The following is a 20,309-nucleotide window of genomic DNA, read 5'->3' on the forward strand; positions in this document are numbered from 1 at the left end:
GAAAAAATCCTATCTTTAAACAACATTCATTATTTATTATAGCCAAAATTTAACATTATTGAATCCGATTAAAGATCGCCGTGGACCCTCTCATAGCATTCCACTTTATTTTGAAGACTAGCTAGCAGCTGCTAAAGACAATTGGAAGTTACAAGGATAAATGGCAGATGAATAAAACTGTTTGCACCGTTTCTTTTATGTTTTAAAATGAGATCTGTAGGAGTACGACTAAGAAAATTTTGAAATTTAGACCCTCTTAATTGGCTAAAATGGATATAAAATTATGATTCAAGTAATGAATATAATTTTCACGATCACGCTGAACTGCAAATTTCACGCCATCACGCCTAAAAAAACTCGATTTCACGATCACGCCGGCACTTCATTTTCACGCCATCACGCCGTTTTTTTCAAAATTTCACGCCATCACGCCACGAAAAACCCTCCATCACGCCATCACGCCAACCGCTGGGGGGGCCTCTTCTATGAGGGCTCATCAAACAATTCTTTTTTCAGTTAGTAGATACTGTTGTGCTAAACATTTATTAAGAGAATGAATGGGTTTAAACCATTTTTTCATAAAAAAAATTATCACTGAATGGCAAAGAATTGCTGTTTTCAATTTCTTTTTGCCTTTCTTTGGTCACGTGACAAGTTGATGACGTCATTTTGCAAATTTCTTCATATCAAAATGATCCTCATACTATAAGTGAAAAAGGGTGAAAACTTGAGAGGCATAAGTTTAGTGATTCCAGAGATATTGAAGCATAAGTAAATGCATTCAAAAACTCATTTTACGGCTCTGGGAAAGTAGCTGTGAAAACTGGGACTGGGACTGAAAGGGTTAAGAGTCTGTTAAGCCTTAAAATGTTCTTAAAGTTTTTATATTCTCTTTGAATAGATATTACATACCGGGTATTTGAAAGAAAAAGTGCTGGTACACACTTTTTTTTTCAAACACCCAGAAAAGTTTCAGGTTTTTGAGACACGCTATAACTTATCTGAGAAAGCAGCCTGAGCGGTACAGGGTTTGGCAATGCTGGGAAATGCTTATAATAAACGCATAATTTGTATTTTATCGATTGTCGATTGTGGAATTACCTATTTGTCGGATTTGTTTTTTTGTTGTTTTCTTCATTTTTCATTTTTGTCGATTTAGTTTTGTTGCTGTTGAATTGCTACTTTGTACTTGTCGCGTTGAGTTGGTGGGTGATATGATTCCTTTTTTTGGTTTGAATGTTTTTGACTTTTAGCTTAACATGCGTTGTTTCTGAATTTTAATTAGCTTTTTAAGATATATTCCATTCACAACTCAAATTCCAAAAATTCGAAGAATTCCAGCCAAAAACAGCTAAAATCAAGAAGAAATATTTTTTCTAGACTCAGGGTAATGCGTAGATTTTTGTCATACCTAAATATGCTCATAAGTGCAATGCTTATAAAAAAACTTTTGACTCTAATTCTACGTTTTCAAGAAAATCGCTAGTTCAAACTCTAAAGGCTTTTATTTCCGGATGTAGACGGAGTAAGAAGCTCGTTCATAGTATAGTCCGCCTTTTGTTTCATTCTATTGTTTCAAACTTGAACTTGCGTTGAGAAATTTGTTTGTTTTGCTCACTTTTTGATCATGCGATTAACTTTTGAAAGAATATTTGGTAACGTGATCAAAAACTGAGAAAATCAACTTTCATTATAAACAAAGAAAAAAGTTAATAAAAAGTTACAACAATAGGCTTCCAGACCAGTGTTTTTTATACGGACTATGATCATAGCTCGTTGAATAGCAGATTAGAGTTTCCCCTTTCCTTTTGGCACCTTCGGGCGGCAGCTAAAGGGGGGATAGGTTAAGGGAATTAAAGCAGTCAGGCCCGCTGCGGGGGTCTCACTTTTGTATGTTTTTTTGCTTGACCATGAAGCACAATCCAATTCCTACGAGTTGACCAAAAATGACCATTTCTTACTCAAACTGGGCATTTCAAGAGGGCTTCGCCCTCCTCCATTCCATCCCGGACAAAAGGTTGTACACTTTTAGAAAATGCATGAAAATTTTCAAAATAAGCTCTAAAAACCCATTTTTACCAGAGCTAGGGGAGCTAGGGTAGTGCGTCAACAGTCATTTTTGGGGCAAAGTCAAAAAAATTCAAGATGTAGTGTTTTTTTATGAAAATTTAACCTATTGTGAGGCATTCTGCGCAATTTTTAAGGTCAGAAGTCCAAAATTGGCCGAACCCCCCTGGGGGTACTGATTCGCACTACAGGCAATAATTGGAAAAAATGGCATTTTCTGGCCTTTTCAGACCTGTAAATAGGTCAAAACTATTGCAAATCTTATTTTTTTCATTTGCTGTACTAAACTTTATGAAGAAACAAAAAAATAATCATATTGGGTTGAAAATTGTGCCCATTGGAGCCCTAAACGAGCCGTTTTAAGCCAATTTTGGGTAGCAAAATGCTTTTTAAGGCCAATTTTGCAAGTTCATAAACTTTAAACTGATTAAATCACATGTCTGAAATTTTCAGAGATGGAAGTCTTCAATAAAGTCTTTAAGCGAAATGAATTTCAAGTTTTTCACTTTTTTCAAAATATCAGAGCCACTGTTGTTTTTATTGGATTTGAAGAGTTTGGGTGAAAAGCCCTTCACTCGACATTGAAGTAAATTAATTTTTGCAAAGTCTTCAGGCCTTTTTTTTTGTCTGAGATCGAAGATTGCTGGTTCAATGAGTTTAGCTCTTCAACTTTTTCGAAAGGACATCTAATTAGACCACATTTGAGATGGTTTAATCAATCATAAACAACTTTTCAGAGCTCTCTGGTTCACCCACCACCTGTGTGGCTGAATTTCACCCATTTCCAGTCATTCTCATTCATTTGAAAGGCTTTTTTTTCAATTATGAGGAATTTTTGAAAAGTCTATAGACCTTTTGTACATAATTGTATGTAACGGCCACAGGGGACGTTGGGAGGATACGAAAGGTGTGCGATAATCTTCACTGATTGGATTGATTCCAAACGCTAAAACACAAAAATACAAACTCTTAGAATATGTACAAACGAAAAACTTTATCCTAAAGCTATCTTAACCTAGGGCTATACAAGCAAACACATTAGAACATAGATAGGATAGAAATAAAAGTTTACTGACTAAATACAAACCAAAATAGATACTAACTAAAAAAGTTTTCCACGACACCAAAACAAGCACACCACAAATTGGACTTCACATCACATACACAACATTACTACTGTTACATAAATGTAGAAAATTCGTTTACAATTTAATTCATACGCCTCAAAATTCTACAATTCCCTAATGACCTAATTATATACATTATAAACAATACGAAGATGACATACAAAAGACGCAATAAAATCGAATACACTGAAGACAATGAGAGACGCAATCCCAAGTGACTAATGACGTAATATAAAATTAAAACATATCAAAACAAAGGCCAGCGGCCGTCACATGGCTCCCCAGAAAAGTTCATCTTTTCTCTTATTGAGCATCCTCGGCGGGGAATCAACATACCAAATTCAGTTCGTGATATAAAAGTATCGTATCACTATCATAACACAACATACTACAACATACAACCATTAAAACGATCTTCGGCCTCACCGGCGGCCCCGGCAGGAACTCAGCACAGGAAAGGACTTCGGCCTCACCGGCGGCCCCAACAGGAACACAGCACAGGAAAGGTCTTCGGCCTCACCGGCGGCCCCAGCAGGAACACAGCACAGGAGCGAACGTTTTATTCGGACTCGACGCTTGTCCGATCAGCCTGGACGAGTAAAACGAGTTTGTGGATTGGCCTGTTGAACAGGCCACGTTGCGTTCGAATTTGACAACTGCGGACGACGTTGTTTTCATCTTTGAACACCTCAGTAATCCTTGCTAACTGCCAATCGTTTCGAAAATTGGTTTCTTTCAGTAGGACAACGTCGCCGATTGAAAAGTTTCGGATCTTGTGTTGCCATTTTGATCGTCGTTGCAACGTTTGCAGATACTCTTTTCTCCATCTGCTCCAGAATTCATTGGCGATGTGTTGTACTCGTCGCCAGCGTCTCCTGGAATAGAGATCGTTGGCAGAGTAGTTTCCTGGTGGCGGGAGAACTACCCTGCTTTTCATTGTTAAAAGATTAATTGGTGATAGTGGCAGTTCACTATCATCAGACAAAGTGTCTGTCAAAGGTCTAGAGTTGATGATAGCCTCAATTTCAACTAGAAGAGTGAGAAACGCCTCGTTGTTAAGACTCAGCCCATGATTGTAAATTAAAGAAGAAAAAATTGACCGGGCTGACCTTATGAGGCGCTCCCAAGCGCCTCCCATATGACTTGATGAGGGGGGATTTCTCTTCCATCCCATCCATTCGCCACCTTGTTGTTGGAGGAAGATTTCAATTGTCTTGTCGTCCATTTCATTGATTGCTCGTTTCATTTCGTTGTCGCAGCCGACGAAGTTGGTGCCGTTGTCGGAGCGAAGCAGTCGAACTTGACCTCTGCGACCAATGAAGCGTCTCAGCATCATGATGAAGTGATCAGTGTCCATATGACCGGAGCTCTCTAGATGAACTGCTCGTGTGTTTAAGCAAGTGAAAAGGGCGACGAACTTCTTTAAAGTGGATCTTCGTTCTTTGACTTGAAATGGGCCGAACATATCGACCCCAACGTAGGTGAATGGAGGGACTTCTTCTGTTCTTTCTGTAGGTAGGTCTGCCATCAGTTGTGTGGAACACTTTCCTCTGTTGCGACGACACTTGACACAATCTTTGATAATTGATCTTGTGAGTGAGTTGAGGTTGACAATCCAATAGCCAGCAGTGCGAACAGCATTCATTGTAATTCCTCTTCCACAGTGAGCTACTTTTGAATGATACCAACTGACAATCATTCTTGACAATGCATGTTTCTTTGGTAAGATAATAGGGTTCTTGCATTCTGGGTTGAGGTTTGATTTTCGAAGACGACCTCCAACTCGAAGTAAACCATTGTCGTCGACGAATGGGTTCAATGAAGATAGCTGACCAGTGTACTTCTCCTCTTTGTTTGTCAGAGAAGAGATGTCTTTATGGAATGAATTCTGTTGTATCAGCTTGATGACTGTTACTTCTGCTGCTTGCATGTCGTCTAAGGTGATTTGGGTGTAATTAGACTGTTTTGATCTCCATATCATTATTCTTGCAATAACTCTTTTCAGCTTCCACCAGTTATTTGTCTGTGAAATGAGATGATTGATGAAGCTCGTTTGCTCACTGTGACCTTTGATCATCAAGACTTTCTTCTTTGTTTTCACCTCTGGATCATCAGGTGAAACGTCATAGATTGCGGCTTCAGTTTCAGTTTTGTAGGGTTTCTGGAGGAATTCAGGGCCTTGAAGCCATCTACTTTCATTGAGTTTTGATGCCTCGATTCCTCTTGAACCAATATCACTACTATTGATTTTGCCTGGGACATGATTCCATTGTTTGTTGGTTGAGTTGTCGCGAATTATTTCTATTCGATTTGCGACGAATACATGGAAGGATTTGCTTTCGTTGTTGATGTAACCCAGGACTACTTTGCTGTCCGTCCAAAACACATGCTCCAGGTTTTCATACTTCAGTTCTTGGTTGAGCAGGTTAGAAACTTTGATAGACGTTACAGCGGCTGTCAATTCCATTCTAGGAACTGTAATCTGTTTTAGGGGTGCAACACGTGATTTTCCCATCAGGAAACTTGTTGAGATTTGCTCTTTATCATCTGTCAGCTGCAGATAACTGCATTGGCCATAACCAATGGTTGATCCGTCAGAGAAGTGGTGGGCAGTTGCTTTGACGACTTTGCCAAAGTTTTCAGGCTTGAAGCATCGTTTGATGGTTACGTTTTCTAGACTGGGAAGCTGCAATCTCCATTTCTCCCATATGGCACGCTCTTCGCCAGAGATTTGGTCATCCCAGCTTTTGTCGTCTTTGATGAGCTTTTGAAGTAAGCGTTTGATGAGCAGCATGACAGGTGCTGCAAATCCAAGTGGATCGTAGATTGAGCTTACTGATGACAATATACCACGCCTTGTTAATGGTTTGTCTTTGAGAACAATTCTGAAGTTGAACTCGTCGTTTTGGATGCACCAAGACACACCCAACACTCTTTCTATTGGCAAGGTTGATGTGGATGAGTCGAGGTTTTTGATTCCTTTCATTCTGTCTTCAACTGGAATTGTATCAATGATTGCTCTTGAGGTAGATCCAAGTTGCACAAGATTGAATCCACCATCATTGCAAAGTGCTTTGGTATCCCATAATAGCTGTTTTGCTTTCTCCTCAGTGGTCGTGGATTTCAGTAGATCATCCACATAGAAGCTTTCTTTCAGAATCGATGTTACTTCTGGGTCGTATTTTTCTGAATTGTCGTCTGCAGTCTTTCGAAGAGCAAAGTTGGCACAACTTGGAGATGAAATTGCACCTTGTAGATGAACAGTCAACCTGTACTCCTTCAGTTCTGAGTTCAAGTCTCCATCTTTCCACCAAAGGAATCTCAAGAAGTCCTGTTGATCATCAGGAACTTTGACTCTGTAGAACATCTTCTCGATGTCTCCGAAAAATCCAACTGGCTCTTTTCTGAATCTGGACAGTACGCCAACAAGTTGATTTGTGAGATCAGGACCCTGTAGCAGCATCGAGTTTAGAGATATGTCTTTGAATTTGGCACTACAGTCGAACACGACACGAATCTTGTCAGGTTTCCTGGGGTGGTAAACCCCATGGTGTGGGATGTACCAAGTCTTACCATCATTAGGTTCAGTTTGACATGGTACTGCATAGCCTTTATCGATGATGGTCTTCATGAAGGCTTGGTAATCTGTGAAGAATTTGTCATTAGCTGTCAATTTCTTCTTGAGGTAAATGGCTCTTTTAACAGCTTGACCACGATTGTTTGGAACATTAGTGTTTCGGTCTCGAAATGGTAATGGTAACACATACTGACCATCTACGAACTTGCTTTCTTCTTGCATCATCTTCATAAACTTCTTGTCGTTCTGGGAAAAACACGTCTGCTTTTCATCATTACTTGCAAGGCCAGAAGATGGAGCTTCATTGAAGTCGTGTCTGTACATAGTGAGTAGCATTTCTTTAAGATCAACCTCCTTGACTTTTGTTTGGTTACGAAAACACGAAAACGATTTTTCGGTAGGCCTACCGGTTCGATTGACTGATAATCTTTGTGTATTCGAGCTCGAATTGGAGGAATTGATTGGTCCTGAAACACACCATCCCAATCTTGTTCGATATGCGAATGGACCATTCTTTTGACTAGCAATGGTTTCCAATGGTTCAAGGGCTTGAGGGCAATTGCTTCCGATCAAAAGCCCAACTTTGATGTGTTGACTTGAAGAAGGAAGGAAACTTGAAATTGGCTGTAGGTACTTCCACTGGATCAATCTTTCCTTTGTTGGTACATCTTCATCGTCAACGGGCAAGTCTGATTGACTGTATGTACGAGGGAGGTGAATACGGATGGAATCATCATGAACAGGTGAAACCACTAAGTCATCGACAGCCCTGCATCTTTCTGTTTTCTCGCCATGAATTGTCTTGATGGATAATGAAGTGGTGGTACTACTAGCATCGATTTCTTGTAGAAAATCAGTGTTGATAAACGTCCCTTGACTCCCATTATCCAAAAGAGCAAAGGTTTTTACGAAATTTGGACTGTCTTTGTGAAACAGCCTGACTGGTACGACACATAATCCAATCGAGTCGTCGAGATTAGAAGCAATACGTCCTGTTTTCGTTGGCGGGACATAGTAGTCATGTAGACTTGTTGGGTGCAGCTCTTCACAAGATGTGCACTTCTTCTTTCGGTTGCATGTCTTTGCTGTGTGTTTACTGCTTGTTGGCTTCAAGCAGCAATAACAGAGTCGCTTGTTGAATACGTAGTCATGGCGATCCTTTGGAGGTAGCTTGATGAAATTGGCACAATCATCCAAGTCATGATTTTGATCACATAATATGCACTTAAGTTTACGTCTGTTGTCAGAAGGAGGTACTTTGTTGAGTCCAGTCTTCACGAAAGGTCCTTTCTTCTCCGGCTTTGACTTTGGGTCACTCAATGCACCATGAGAAAACAATGGGTCATTCACCAACGTAACTTCATCTTCGATGAGTTGAATGAAATGTTCCAATGTAGCTTCGCCACCGACTTTACGTACCTTCAGAACAATCTTTCCCCAACGGTTTTGCAGGTAAGATGGTATCTTTTTACTGAGGGTTTGAAGCACTTCTGGACTGTTCGATCTTGACGACTTGTGACAATCTGTAGTTGACTTGAATTTGATCAGAAACGAATGAAATTTCCTGAAGGCTTGGGCGTCATTTGGTTTGATCTTTGGCCATTCTTTGAGTTCTTTCATGTACTCGCTGTACACTCTGTATGGGTCTCCATAACGTTTTTTCAGCAATTCCTTGGCATATTTGAATCCTTGATCTGAAGCCATATGAATGCATCCTTGGACGAGTTCGTGTGGTTCACCTTTCAGATAACGGAGAAGTCTTGTAAGACAGCCTTTTGGATCTCTAATTTTCCGTTCGACAGCCTCATGGAAAGAAGCCATGAAGAATTCGAAGTTCAAGGGGTTTCCATAGAATGGACTGATATCAGCATCTGGGGCTTGAAGATAACCCATCATCTGTGAAAACAGGTCATAAGTCTGGTCCACCGGTCGTTGTGGTGAATGACGAGGTGAGGTCTCAGCCACAGCAAGTGAAGAAGAAGAACTCTGTGGATTGTTTCGAATGGTATACGCCCTTTTTGATAAATTGATTGGGTGATTTAACAAGTCGTTTGAAGCAGCCTGAGGGCGTGGCAGGTTTCCTTGGGTGTACCCAGAAACTGGAAGAGGTGGAGCGACGGAGATACTCTGAGATGGAGCTACAGACAAAGCATCATTATTCAGTGGTGACAATCGTCTTCTGAAAGATAGACTGGCAGAAGAAACAGCGTAAGATTTTGGCAGAGATGGAGGGTGTGGCACCTTGATTGGAGCATCGACAGCAGGAGTACTGTGCTTGGCAACATAATCATTGACATAGCTTTCATTTGATGGAATGTCGTAAGGTATGTCTACTAATGGATCTGTTTTGGAGAATACTTCTAGCTTCGACTGAGCAATGGCAATTTGGAGTTCATTATCGATCAATTCTGCCTCGATTTGAGCTTGCCTCTTTTTCGTGATATACTGTTGCTTTAGCTGTTTGAGTCTGGCTAACTCCATCAGATGAGCGTTCTTGATAGCACCTGCCTCAGATTCTAGCTTTCTTGATTCGACTTGTTCTTGTTGAGTTCTAAGTTCTGTGGAGTTCTGTGGAGTTCTTGGTTCTTGACTACTGGGACCAACAGATCCATTCAACGATCTTTCAATGATTCTTCTCTTGATGAGATGAACTGATTTGTCTAGTTTTTCGACCAAGTCAGAATACTTCGGTTCGTCATGTTCTAACAACATCTGACATTTTGTGTGAGCCACTAGCAACTGTTTGAAATATCTTTCTAACTCTGCATAACCTTCTTCGACATCTTCTGAATTGATCTCTAACATAGCCTTTACTTTAGCAATCTTTTCTTTAACGATTTTCTGGAGTTTCAAGCGATCTTCTTGCCAAAGGGCGTGCTGTGTCAATATACCACGTGTTACTGGGCGGTGCTGCACGCCGCGGCCCGCGCGTTTAGACGCCATTGAAATGCGAGTGAATGAACACGGTAGAAAACTGGCTGGATGTAAAACGATAAAATAGCGATAACGATATGTGCGATACGATTGCGAACAGAAATCGATAACACGATTGGATTCGATAAATTCGATTCAAAGCGACTGTACACGAGTCGATTTTTTGATAAAACGATATGAATCGATGCGACATGAAAATCGGTTCGATTCGATTAATTCGATAAAATTCGATTGGATTCGATGAAATCGATAAATTTCGATGAAATCGATTGAATTCGATGAAATCGATAAAATTCGATTGAATTCGATTAGATCGATAAAATTCGATTGGATTCGATAGAATCGATGAAATTCGATTAGATCGATACGAGTTCAAATCAAAACAACATTTGATGATTTTGAGGATACGAGGTCGATTTGGCCGGAATCGACTAAATACGATACGAAATCGAGTCAATAGAGATTCGATTGGATACGAGATACGAGACCAGTTTTTGCAAACTGGTTAAATACGAAACTAGATACGAGATTCGATACGATACGAGAATCGGTAAGAAACGAGAATCGAAACGAAACGGTTGAGATAGCAATGCGAAGCATACGATATGGTGATAACTTTTTTACTGTAACGGCCACAGGGGACGTTGGGAGGATACGAAAGGTGTGCGATAATTTTCACTGATTGGATTGCTATTTCAAACGCTAAAACACAAAAAATACAAACTCTTAGAATATGTACAAACGAAAAACTTTATCCTAAAGCTATCTTAACCTAGGGCTATACAAGCAAACACATTAGAACATAGATAGGATAGAAATAAAAGTTTACTGACTAAATACAAACCAAAATAGATACTAACTAAAAAAGTTTTCCACGACACCAAAACAAGCACACCAAAAATTGGACTTCACATCACATACACAACATTACTACTGTTACATAAATGTAGAAAATTCATGTCTCATCGATTCATATCGTTTTATCAAAAAATCGACTCGTGTACAGTCGCTTTTGTTTTAATTTTATATTACGTCATTAGGCCAGCGGCCGTATATGCCCAATATACTCGACATTGGCACTTAAAGGGTTAAGCTCTTTAAATTTGAGCGACCTTCCAGCGGAGCTGGCCTATTTCACCTTCAGAAATTTTAAAATAGTCCTTTTAAGGGTCCTTTGATTTCGACTGAAACAATTGTAAAAAAGTCTCTCTAAGGAGCACTTCATTAAAAATTTGGTTTCTTTAAGGGTCGGTTTTCGGAGGTCCCATCCACGCATAACCCTCATCAGCCAACCCAAGTTCTCATCCCTTCAGTACTCCGTAATCAATCTTTATAATAACCAACAAAGTACGAATATAAGTGGGGAAAATTTTCACTGGGGCTGTGAGGCAGGAGTGTCATAGCATCTTGTTTCTTTCTTGAATTTTTATAAAAGAGTAACTTCGGGGTAAAATGTTTCTTTCGAAATCCCAAGGGAATAAAAATTCTATTGTCCCAAGCTTAAAAGATCCAGCCTTTCGAATGTTTTGATTATCAAGGGAATTCTAAAAGTAATAATAATTAAAACTTTAACCCTTAGCCCACGCGGGACGCACATGTGCGTCCGCGCCTATATACGAGGGACGCGTATACGCGTCTTTTATATGTATGGTCATTTAAGCAATGATATTTAGTTTTCTGTTGTTGTGAGAATCAAATGGTTATGATATTTGAAAAGAGCGATAAATTTCCATTCCGGAAAGTATAGGTTTCAAAGGGTTAAGGCCGGCGCAAATGAATCCAACATTCAATCCAACATTTCCAATTCATTGTTGGACGACATGTTGGACGAAAAGTCACGTGGAAAAATTCGAAAAGTTGCATGAAAAGTCATTTGCGCAAAAACGTCAAACATTTTCATCCAACATGATTACGCAAATGCATCCAACATTGAAACCAACATAAAAGTGACGTCAATCTCATAAAAAATGTTGGATGAAAAGTTTGACGGCGATCAAACTTCATCCAACATGATTTCCAACAATTTTCTTAAAAAGTTGCAATATTATGACTTGCGCAAATGAACCCAACATTTGGTCCAACAATAATGTTGGATCAAATGTTGGATCAAATGTTGGATTCATTTGCGCCAGCCTTTAGGATGAAGTGCGCAATCAAAACAAACATTTGAAAAACGTTCAAATTCAAGATGGAGGCGGTGAAATGACTGTTATGAAAGTTAGAGGTAAGGATTTGAGATTTCTTCGAGTATTTTGGCAGTTTTAGTGCAGAATTTTTTTATCCTTCAACACATCAATGTCTTCTACTGCTGTTCTGTAAGTTTTTTATTTGTTTTTCACTAAAATAGCTTTTGAAAAAATAGATTTTCATTGGCCCATATTTTGCACTTTTTTTCGGTGTCGTAAAATGTAGTGTTGAACCTTTTGAAACTTTGACTGAGATAAAATGCAGTATAGGAGTTATGTTATGGCTCAGAAGAAAGCAGATAAATTTTCCTTTCCAAAGATATGTAACTTTTTAGCTGAAGTTGTTTTGTTTAAAAGTTATACCGGTTTGCGTAAAAGGTGACTTTTTATGAAAAACCACTGCGCGCTGTAGGGTCAAAAACAGCGGTCGACAGCGGAGTCAAAGGGTTAAAGTGACTGTAATTGAATCGCATCAAAAAACAAAGAGAAAAATGTAATCCCCTCATTTTTCTCAAAAATCACGCTTTTTCGGAAAATTATTTTTAGAAATTTTTTCATGACTCTTGAACTCGTGAAACAGATTTAAACTATGATAGCTTAAAATTTAAGTTAGCATTTCCCCTTTCCAAAAGTGATACAGTAAGTCTAGCATTGTAATATTTTTAGTTTTCTGACAATCTCGACCCAAAAAAAACTTTTTCTGCCGGCTAATGGTCTTTAAAAGTTGTGGTAATTTTCGGGTTTTTTAAGACATGCCATAACTTACCTGAGTTTAGGCTGCTGGCATCCACTAACGGATTCGTGCTCCTTATGAGGGCGGTCAATGAAAAATCTCGTATAGTAAAAATTACATCATTAATGGCATAATTAGTATAATTATGCTATTGCTTGGGTCTCCAACCCTAACCCTAACTGGGATGATCGATATTCTTATAAAAAATGTTTCTTATAAAACATCGATATTTATAAGCAGTGTTTCTTATAAAACATCGATATTCCTATAAAAAATGTTTCTTATAAGGAACCTCCACATCCCCGACCGTAGATAAAAATTCTTAATACTAGATCAATTATCCCACTTTCAAGATAAATTTTCTATTCCGATGGGTAAGAAATTTTATCTTGATTTGAGATGGCATAGATTTTTTATCTAGAAGAATTTTCTTGTTTTAAGATTAAAACCAAGTGCACATTTCAACCTAAATTATCTTGTTTTAAGATGATATTTTTCTCAAAACAGGATATTGGATATTGTCATATCTTGTTTTTAGATATTTTCACAATAGAGATCTTTCTTGATTTAAGTTGTTGTATATGGGAATTACCCAGTTGACACATTGTAAAGACAGAAATGGGTACCGACAGAAATGCGTGATTTTCAATAAAATTGAGTCTGTATAATTTGAACCAAAAGGCTGGTGTTTCATCTTTTCTCCGTGATTAAAATGCCGCAAAAATCTCAAGTTCGACAGACCAACAATACATCCATGGACGAATTTGAGATTTTTGGATCCTATCATCAACAAAAATAAAGTAGGCCTGTTGAAAGCCTTTCATATATACATCTTTAAGAGTAATAACAATTAACGAAAATATTAAATTAACGAAAATATTAACATGTATACACCTTTATTTATCTGTACGAAAAAATTCCATTAAAAAACAATTCCAAGTTAAAATCCTTAGTGTATGCGAGACTTTGCTCGATGAAGGGATGGTTAAATTTAAGGTACAATAGAACTACAAAAAAGAAACCCAATTATATGGTCATTCGATTGCACTGAAAAAAAGTTTGAAAAGTACGAAAACGAACTGTATAAATTATTAATAAAATTAAGCTCTACAAAAGTTCTAAAAAACTCGATAGTAGTTATAACAAGACGACTGAAAAGTCGAAAATTTCGCCTTGAAAATATGTATCGATAATTATAAATACTGTATATCGATAAATATGAGGTACATGCGCTAATAAAAGTGCTTAAAGAAAAGACTTTCAAACACACCTGCATGCATTTCACTCTTAAAAACAGCCCTAAGTTGGGACTGATCAATGAAGTAAGCCCGAAGGGCTAGAATTTGATCTCCTTAGTGCAGTAGGATTTGCAGCCTTCCCATCCCACCAAAGTTGTGCGGCCTTGAGTGACCCGCCTGTTTTTTCTACAAATAACAGATAGAAACTAAAATTTCCCACTAGGTTTCAAAAAATATACCATTCAAAAAACAAAGAAATCACTAAATCCTATACGTCTCGTCAAAATGCGGCGTAAAAAATATAAGAATTCACTTTTTCTTGCCTGAGAAAGGCTAAAGATTTAGCTTATACTTCATTTTGGGACTGATTGATGTTTATCTTTAATTAATTTATTTTTTCATGTGCAAATCTACAATCATCGTTTTGTGGTTATGGGATATTGTTCACAAGAGTTCCGAGTTTCGACGCAGTGTTTCAATCAATCTCTTTCATCATTCAGCTGATTGGAAAACTTTGTTAGCATCTTTTATGATATTATACACTATCAGTAATATATGAGTAAATGTAGGCATGCTAATGCAAATATAGATTAAACGATTAATTGAATTTGTGTACAGTATATGGCCCCCAAAACGGAGACGGCCCCCAAAACGGAGGTTTTCATTAAAATGAAGATTCTGACTTGTAGATTTATCAGAATTAAACGATTTTTGTTTATTTTGAAAGAATGATGGTTATACTTAAAAATGAGCATGTTTTTGCTGGTTTGAGACAGATTCAAAATAACATATTTGCTCTAAAGGAAATATTTTAACACCAAAATTAGATAAAAATTGCATATAACTCACTCTAGCACCTTGGATATTGAAAATAAGTTATGAAAACGGGGTAAAGGAAACTTTCTACACCTAATGCCGTTCAGAAAATGCAAATACATCTGTGACTTTAGAGGCTGGGTAAAAGATATAGCATCTTGAAGGTCAACCAGTATTTTGGAGCCCTAGAATCAGCATTGACAAAACCGAAAATTCTAAATATGAGAAAAAGCAAAAAATTTTGGGATTCTATTCCTATCACCTTGAGTTAATAGTTTATAACAAAAAGTTAACATTATATATAAAAATTTTCGCTGAATCAGCAAAAACGGCAAATTCTGTCATTTTTTGCAAAATATAGGAGAAAAATATCTTTAAAGCTTAATATTTTCAGTTTCAGTTAAGCTTTTTTTCTAAAATTTTCACAGCTTATTCCATACATGAATGGAACTATTTTCAAAAGAGATTTGTTTTCAAAAACTTGATTAAGACGTTGTTAAATCAAAATTGTCATTTTGAAAATTTCTAAATTTTCAGTTTGGACTTTGAAATATCGAAAATCTTCAAATATTTCATAAAAATCATAAATTTTACATCCATCGGGTCGTAAATTTAAGGGCAAACACAAATATGTTCATAGTTTTTCCCCCTATTACCACTGGGCTTAATAATTTGATTTTAACTACACCTCCGTTTTGGGGGCCCCGCACCTGCATTTTGACAACCAGGGGTATACTGTTAAAATTTTATCAAATAAATTTATGCCCAAAACCCTCTAAATCACATTTCAAAACTATGGTCAAAATTTTGTATTCAGATCTTAAAGATATCTCGAGAAATGGCTAAAATTTCAAACCTCCGTTTTGGGGGCCACTAGAAAAAAGCTACCTATCTTTAAGCGATTGAAAAATATTGTTGAAATTAAAAATTTTGAAAAAGAACTTCCAGGAAATAAAGTAGAGATATTAAAGGTTTTCATGCAGCAAAATTTTTTTTCTCTTTTCCTCTAAATTTGAGAGAAATTTCAAATTTGATCGCCGTTTTGGGGGCCACATACTGTGTATATCTTGTTATTTTGTTGTTTTTTTGCAGAGAGATAAACAGTTCTCTTCTTCGTGCCTCTCCCCCGAAGAGACAAAAATATAATAGGCCGAATTCGCAAAAATTTAACAGTCTTCTCTCAAACTTGTGCAATTAGTGGACATCATTTGTCCTTTTTTTCCAGCATGGCAGAAATTTGAACCGCTAAATCAAACTACTTTATTAATTACACAAATATAATTAGTCAAGTATTTAACAGTCATGAAATTTTTACAATTTGAAATTAACGCAAATAAACCAGCTGCGCTGGAAGCTCCGGCTTAAGAGATTAAAAGATGTGAAAGATGAGTTTGTTCAGTTAGAACGTTGCCCACAAACTACTAATCAGAACAGATCAGAAAGCAAAGTAATAATTCTATTGCAGAGCGAGCATGAGAAATAATCTTAACGAATATAAAAAAGACAGCTGAGAGTTTAGTTCTTCTAAGTGATTACACGTGCACTTTCTTGCCTAAAGAACCAACCCCAACCCCCAACCCCCCCCCACTCATCCTCAACTAAAAAGTTCAAAATTGGAGCTAAAGGAGATAAACATTTAGGAGTTAATATCTTCAAGTTCTTATAAATTAATCTTTTTCTAAACTTGCCAATAGTGAAGCCATGATGCACCGTTAATTTGATTGTCCGGATAAAATTTTGAAAAGAAAAATAGCCTAATTAGAGGCCACGGCTTTTAGCTAAGCATTATTTTTTCTGTTGGGATAATTCTTGGAGAGGAGGATAAACCAAATAAAATGGTACAATAGTGTGTATGTAATAAATAGTGGTATATTTGGAAAAAACCTGTTTCGGGTTTGAAAAATCTTCAAAAGGAACGGTCGCCCCAGCCAATGAAATTACAACAAAGTCCAAAAAATATCATTTTTCAGTTATAACACTGTGAAAATTTCTCCGATCTTGTTCAAATTTACACAGGAATTGTGTTTTAGTATCCTTTACTGAATTCCCATAGTGATATGTTTGTAATAAATCTGTGTCGGGTTTGAAAATTCAAAAGTAACGGTCGCCAGCCGCGATAAAATTACGACAAAGTCAAAAACGATCATTTTCAGCCATAACACTGTGAAAATTTCTCCAATCTTGTTCAAATTTACACAGGAATTGTGTTTTAGTATCCTTTACTGAATTCTCATAGTGATATGTTTGTAAAAAATCTGTGTCGGGTTTGAAAAATCGAAAAATCAAAAGGATCGGTCGCCAGCCACGATGAAATTACGACAAAGTCCAAAAACGATCATTTTCAGCCATACCGTGAGATTGGGTAACTTGCAACAGTGGAGGCTAACATGCATAGCCCTCAAATGTAAGACCTAGCTGGTCATTAAAATACAAAGTTAAGTCAAAACAAAAATGGTAGACTAGAGCTGCGAGAGGAGCTGCGTAGTTGTATTTTAATGACCAGCTAGGTCTTTTATTTGAAGACTATGCATGTTAGCCTCCACTGATGCAAGTTACCCAATCTCACGGTAACACTGTGAAAATTTCTCCAATCTTGTTCAAATTTACACAGGAATTGTGTTTTAGTATCCTTTACTGAATTCTCATAGTGATATGTTTGTAAAGAGTCTGTGTCGGGTTTGAAAAATCAAAAGGAACGGTCGCCAGCAGCGATGAAATTACGACAAAGTCCAAAAACGATCATTTTCAGCCATAACACTGTGAAGATTTCTCCAATCTTGTTCAAATTTACACAGGAATTGTGTTTTAGTATCCTTTATTGAATTCTCATAGTGATATGTTTGTGAAAAATCTGTGTCGGGTTTGAAAAATCAAAAGGAACGGTCGCCAGTCGCCATGAAATTACGACATCAAAGTCCAAAAACGATAATTTTCAGCCATAACACTGAAGATTTCTCCAATCTTGTTCAAATTTACACAGGAATTGTGTTTTAGTATCCTTTATTGAATTCTCATAGTGATATGTTTGTAAAAAATCTGACAATGATGAATACAAAACAGGATCATTTTCAGCCACATAGATCTATTTGTACTTCAGCGGTCAGAAGCTTGGGGAATAGCGATAGATTTGGACCCGTGTTACATTTCATCATAAATCCCAAGGTAATTAGCATTACTTATTTCAAGTTAAAGTATAGACAGGGCCTTGTCTTAGCAAAGTATCCTGGGACGCCCTATATGTGACGCCCTCATTCCTCCCGTTACGCCCGAAAAAAATTCCTAACCGCCGCCGTCGCCGCAGAAACACGCTGAAAACAATACTTTCGCTAGGCGAAATTAAAAATAAACCACAAAATGAAATACACCCCTGTCTCACAGCCCCGGTGGAACTTTTTTCCTCATTGGGGATAAGAATTTCAGTGCGAATAGTTTATTTCGAATAGGGAAGGAATCAAAGTTAATTTCCGAGCAGTGGGACTGAAATTTCAGGTTTTTTTCCTACCGGGACGAAATTTTTGTCAAATTTTCCAGTTGGGCGGGGGTCCCAGCGGCTCTGTGACATAGAGGTGTTGAAATCGCTGGGTAGAAATTCTGAAGTCTTTTTACTGCATTATTAAAGCTTTCGTAATGAGAATCTTTACAACAAGTTTCTTTGAAGACGATCCGGTGCTAGATTGTCATGCATGTAGGTAATCAGCTCTGTCTGTTGGATAGTATTCGTGGAGCAAGTAAAACAAAACCATTAAACATAAGAAACCGAGTGGAAGCGGCTCCACCGTCAAAATCTTGCTACCATACACGATAAACGATTTTCATGTCCTAACTTCTACCATTAGTCTTGGCATCTCAGGCAAACAGTTCTTTCTTTCTTGCGTTCGGTTGATTAGTCTCCTGTAGAAAAGGAAATTAGAATATATTAGACTTCACAAGCCAACATAGCTCAAAGATAAGTAAGTGCTTCTTTCCCCCTACGTTTGCTAAATGACTCTGAAGAGATTTTGTACTTGGAGTGATGAAGTTGCAAATATTGAAGGTGCTGGGTAAAGAATTACAGAAATTTTCTTACCTTTTGAAAACGACTTGTAGAGATGTAGACAAGTAGATGACGTTTCCCTTCCGGGTTTGCACTTCACTTTTCCTGAAAAAAAAATACAAAGAGCTTTGATTTCAATATAAATGGCTTGTACCAGAAAAAAGTCCAAAATAGTATTCAAGGTCTTTACGCAGAAGCAAACGGGCTGCTCCATTAAGGTAGCCCGGTAGTCTGCACAATTTAGGTAGCACATGACTACAAATTGTTTCCACACTGACTTTCCAAATGTTACAGTAATCTTTCTAAGGTTTTGTAGAAGCAAACGGGCCTTTCCATTAAGGTAGCCCGGTAGTCTGCACAATTTAGGTAGCACATAACTACAAATTGTTTCCACACTGACTTGCCAATGTTACTGTTATCTTTCTAAGGTTTTGTAGAAGCAAACGGGCCGCTCCATTAAGTTAGTCCGGTAGTCTGCACAATTTAGGTAGCACATGACTACAAATTGTTTCTGCACTAACTTGCCGATGTTACAGTAATTTTTCTAAGGTTTTGTAGAAACAAACAAGCCGTTCCATTAAGGTAGCCCGGTAGTCTGCACAATTTAGGTAGCACATGACTACAAATTGTTTCCACACTGACTTGCCAATGTTACTGTTATCTTTCTAAGGTTTTGTAGAAACAAACGCACCTTTCCATTAAGGTAGCCCGGTAGTCTGCACAATTTAGGTAGCACATGACTACAAATTGTTTCTGCACTGACTTGCCAATGTTACTGTTATCTTTCTAAGGTTTTGTAGAAGCAAACGGGCCGCTCCATTAAGGTAGCCCGGTAGTCTGCACAATTTAGGTAGCACATGACTACAAATTGTTTCTGCAATAACTTGCCGATGTTACAGTAATTTTTCTAAGGTTTTGTAGAAACAAACAGGCCGCTCCATTAAGGTAGCCCGGTAGTCTGCACAATTTAGGTAGCACATGACTACAAATTGTTTCCACACTGACTTGCCAATGTTACTGTTATCTTTCTAAGGTTTTGTAGAAACAAACGGGCCTTTCCATTAAGGTAGCCCGGTAGTCTGCACAATTTAGGTAGCACATGACTACAAATTGTTTCTGCACTGACTTGCCAATGTTACTGTTATCTTTCTAAGGTTTTGTAGAAGCAAACGGGCCGCTCCATTAAGGTAGCCCGGTAGTCTGCACAATTTAGGTAGCACATGACTACAAATTGTTTCTGCACTGACTTGCCAATGTTACAGTAATTTTTCTAAGGTTCTGTAGAAACAAACAGGCCGCTCCATTAAGGTAGCCCGGTAGTCTGCACAATTTAGGTAGCACATGACTACAAAATGTTTCCACACTGTCTTGCCAAATGTTACAGTAATCTTTCTAAGGTTTTGTAGAAACAAACAGGCCGCTCCATTAAGGTAGCCCGGTAGTCTGCACAATTTAGGTAGCACATAACTACAAATTGTTTCTGCACTGACTTGCCAATGTTACTGTTATCTTTCTAAGGTTTTGTAGAAGCAAACGGGCCGCTCCATTAAGGTAGCCCGGTAGTCTGTACAATTTAGGTAGCACATGACTACAAATTG

Source organism: Clytia hemisphaerica, unplaced genomic scaffold (genome assembly GCF_902728285.1).
Source record: "Clytia hemisphaerica strain Z4C2 unplaced genomic scaffold, Clytia hemisphaerica genome assembly, whole genome shotgun sequence".
NCBI lineage: Eukaryota > Metazoa > Cnidaria > Hydrozoa > Leptothecata > Clytiidae > Clytia > Clytia hemisphaerica.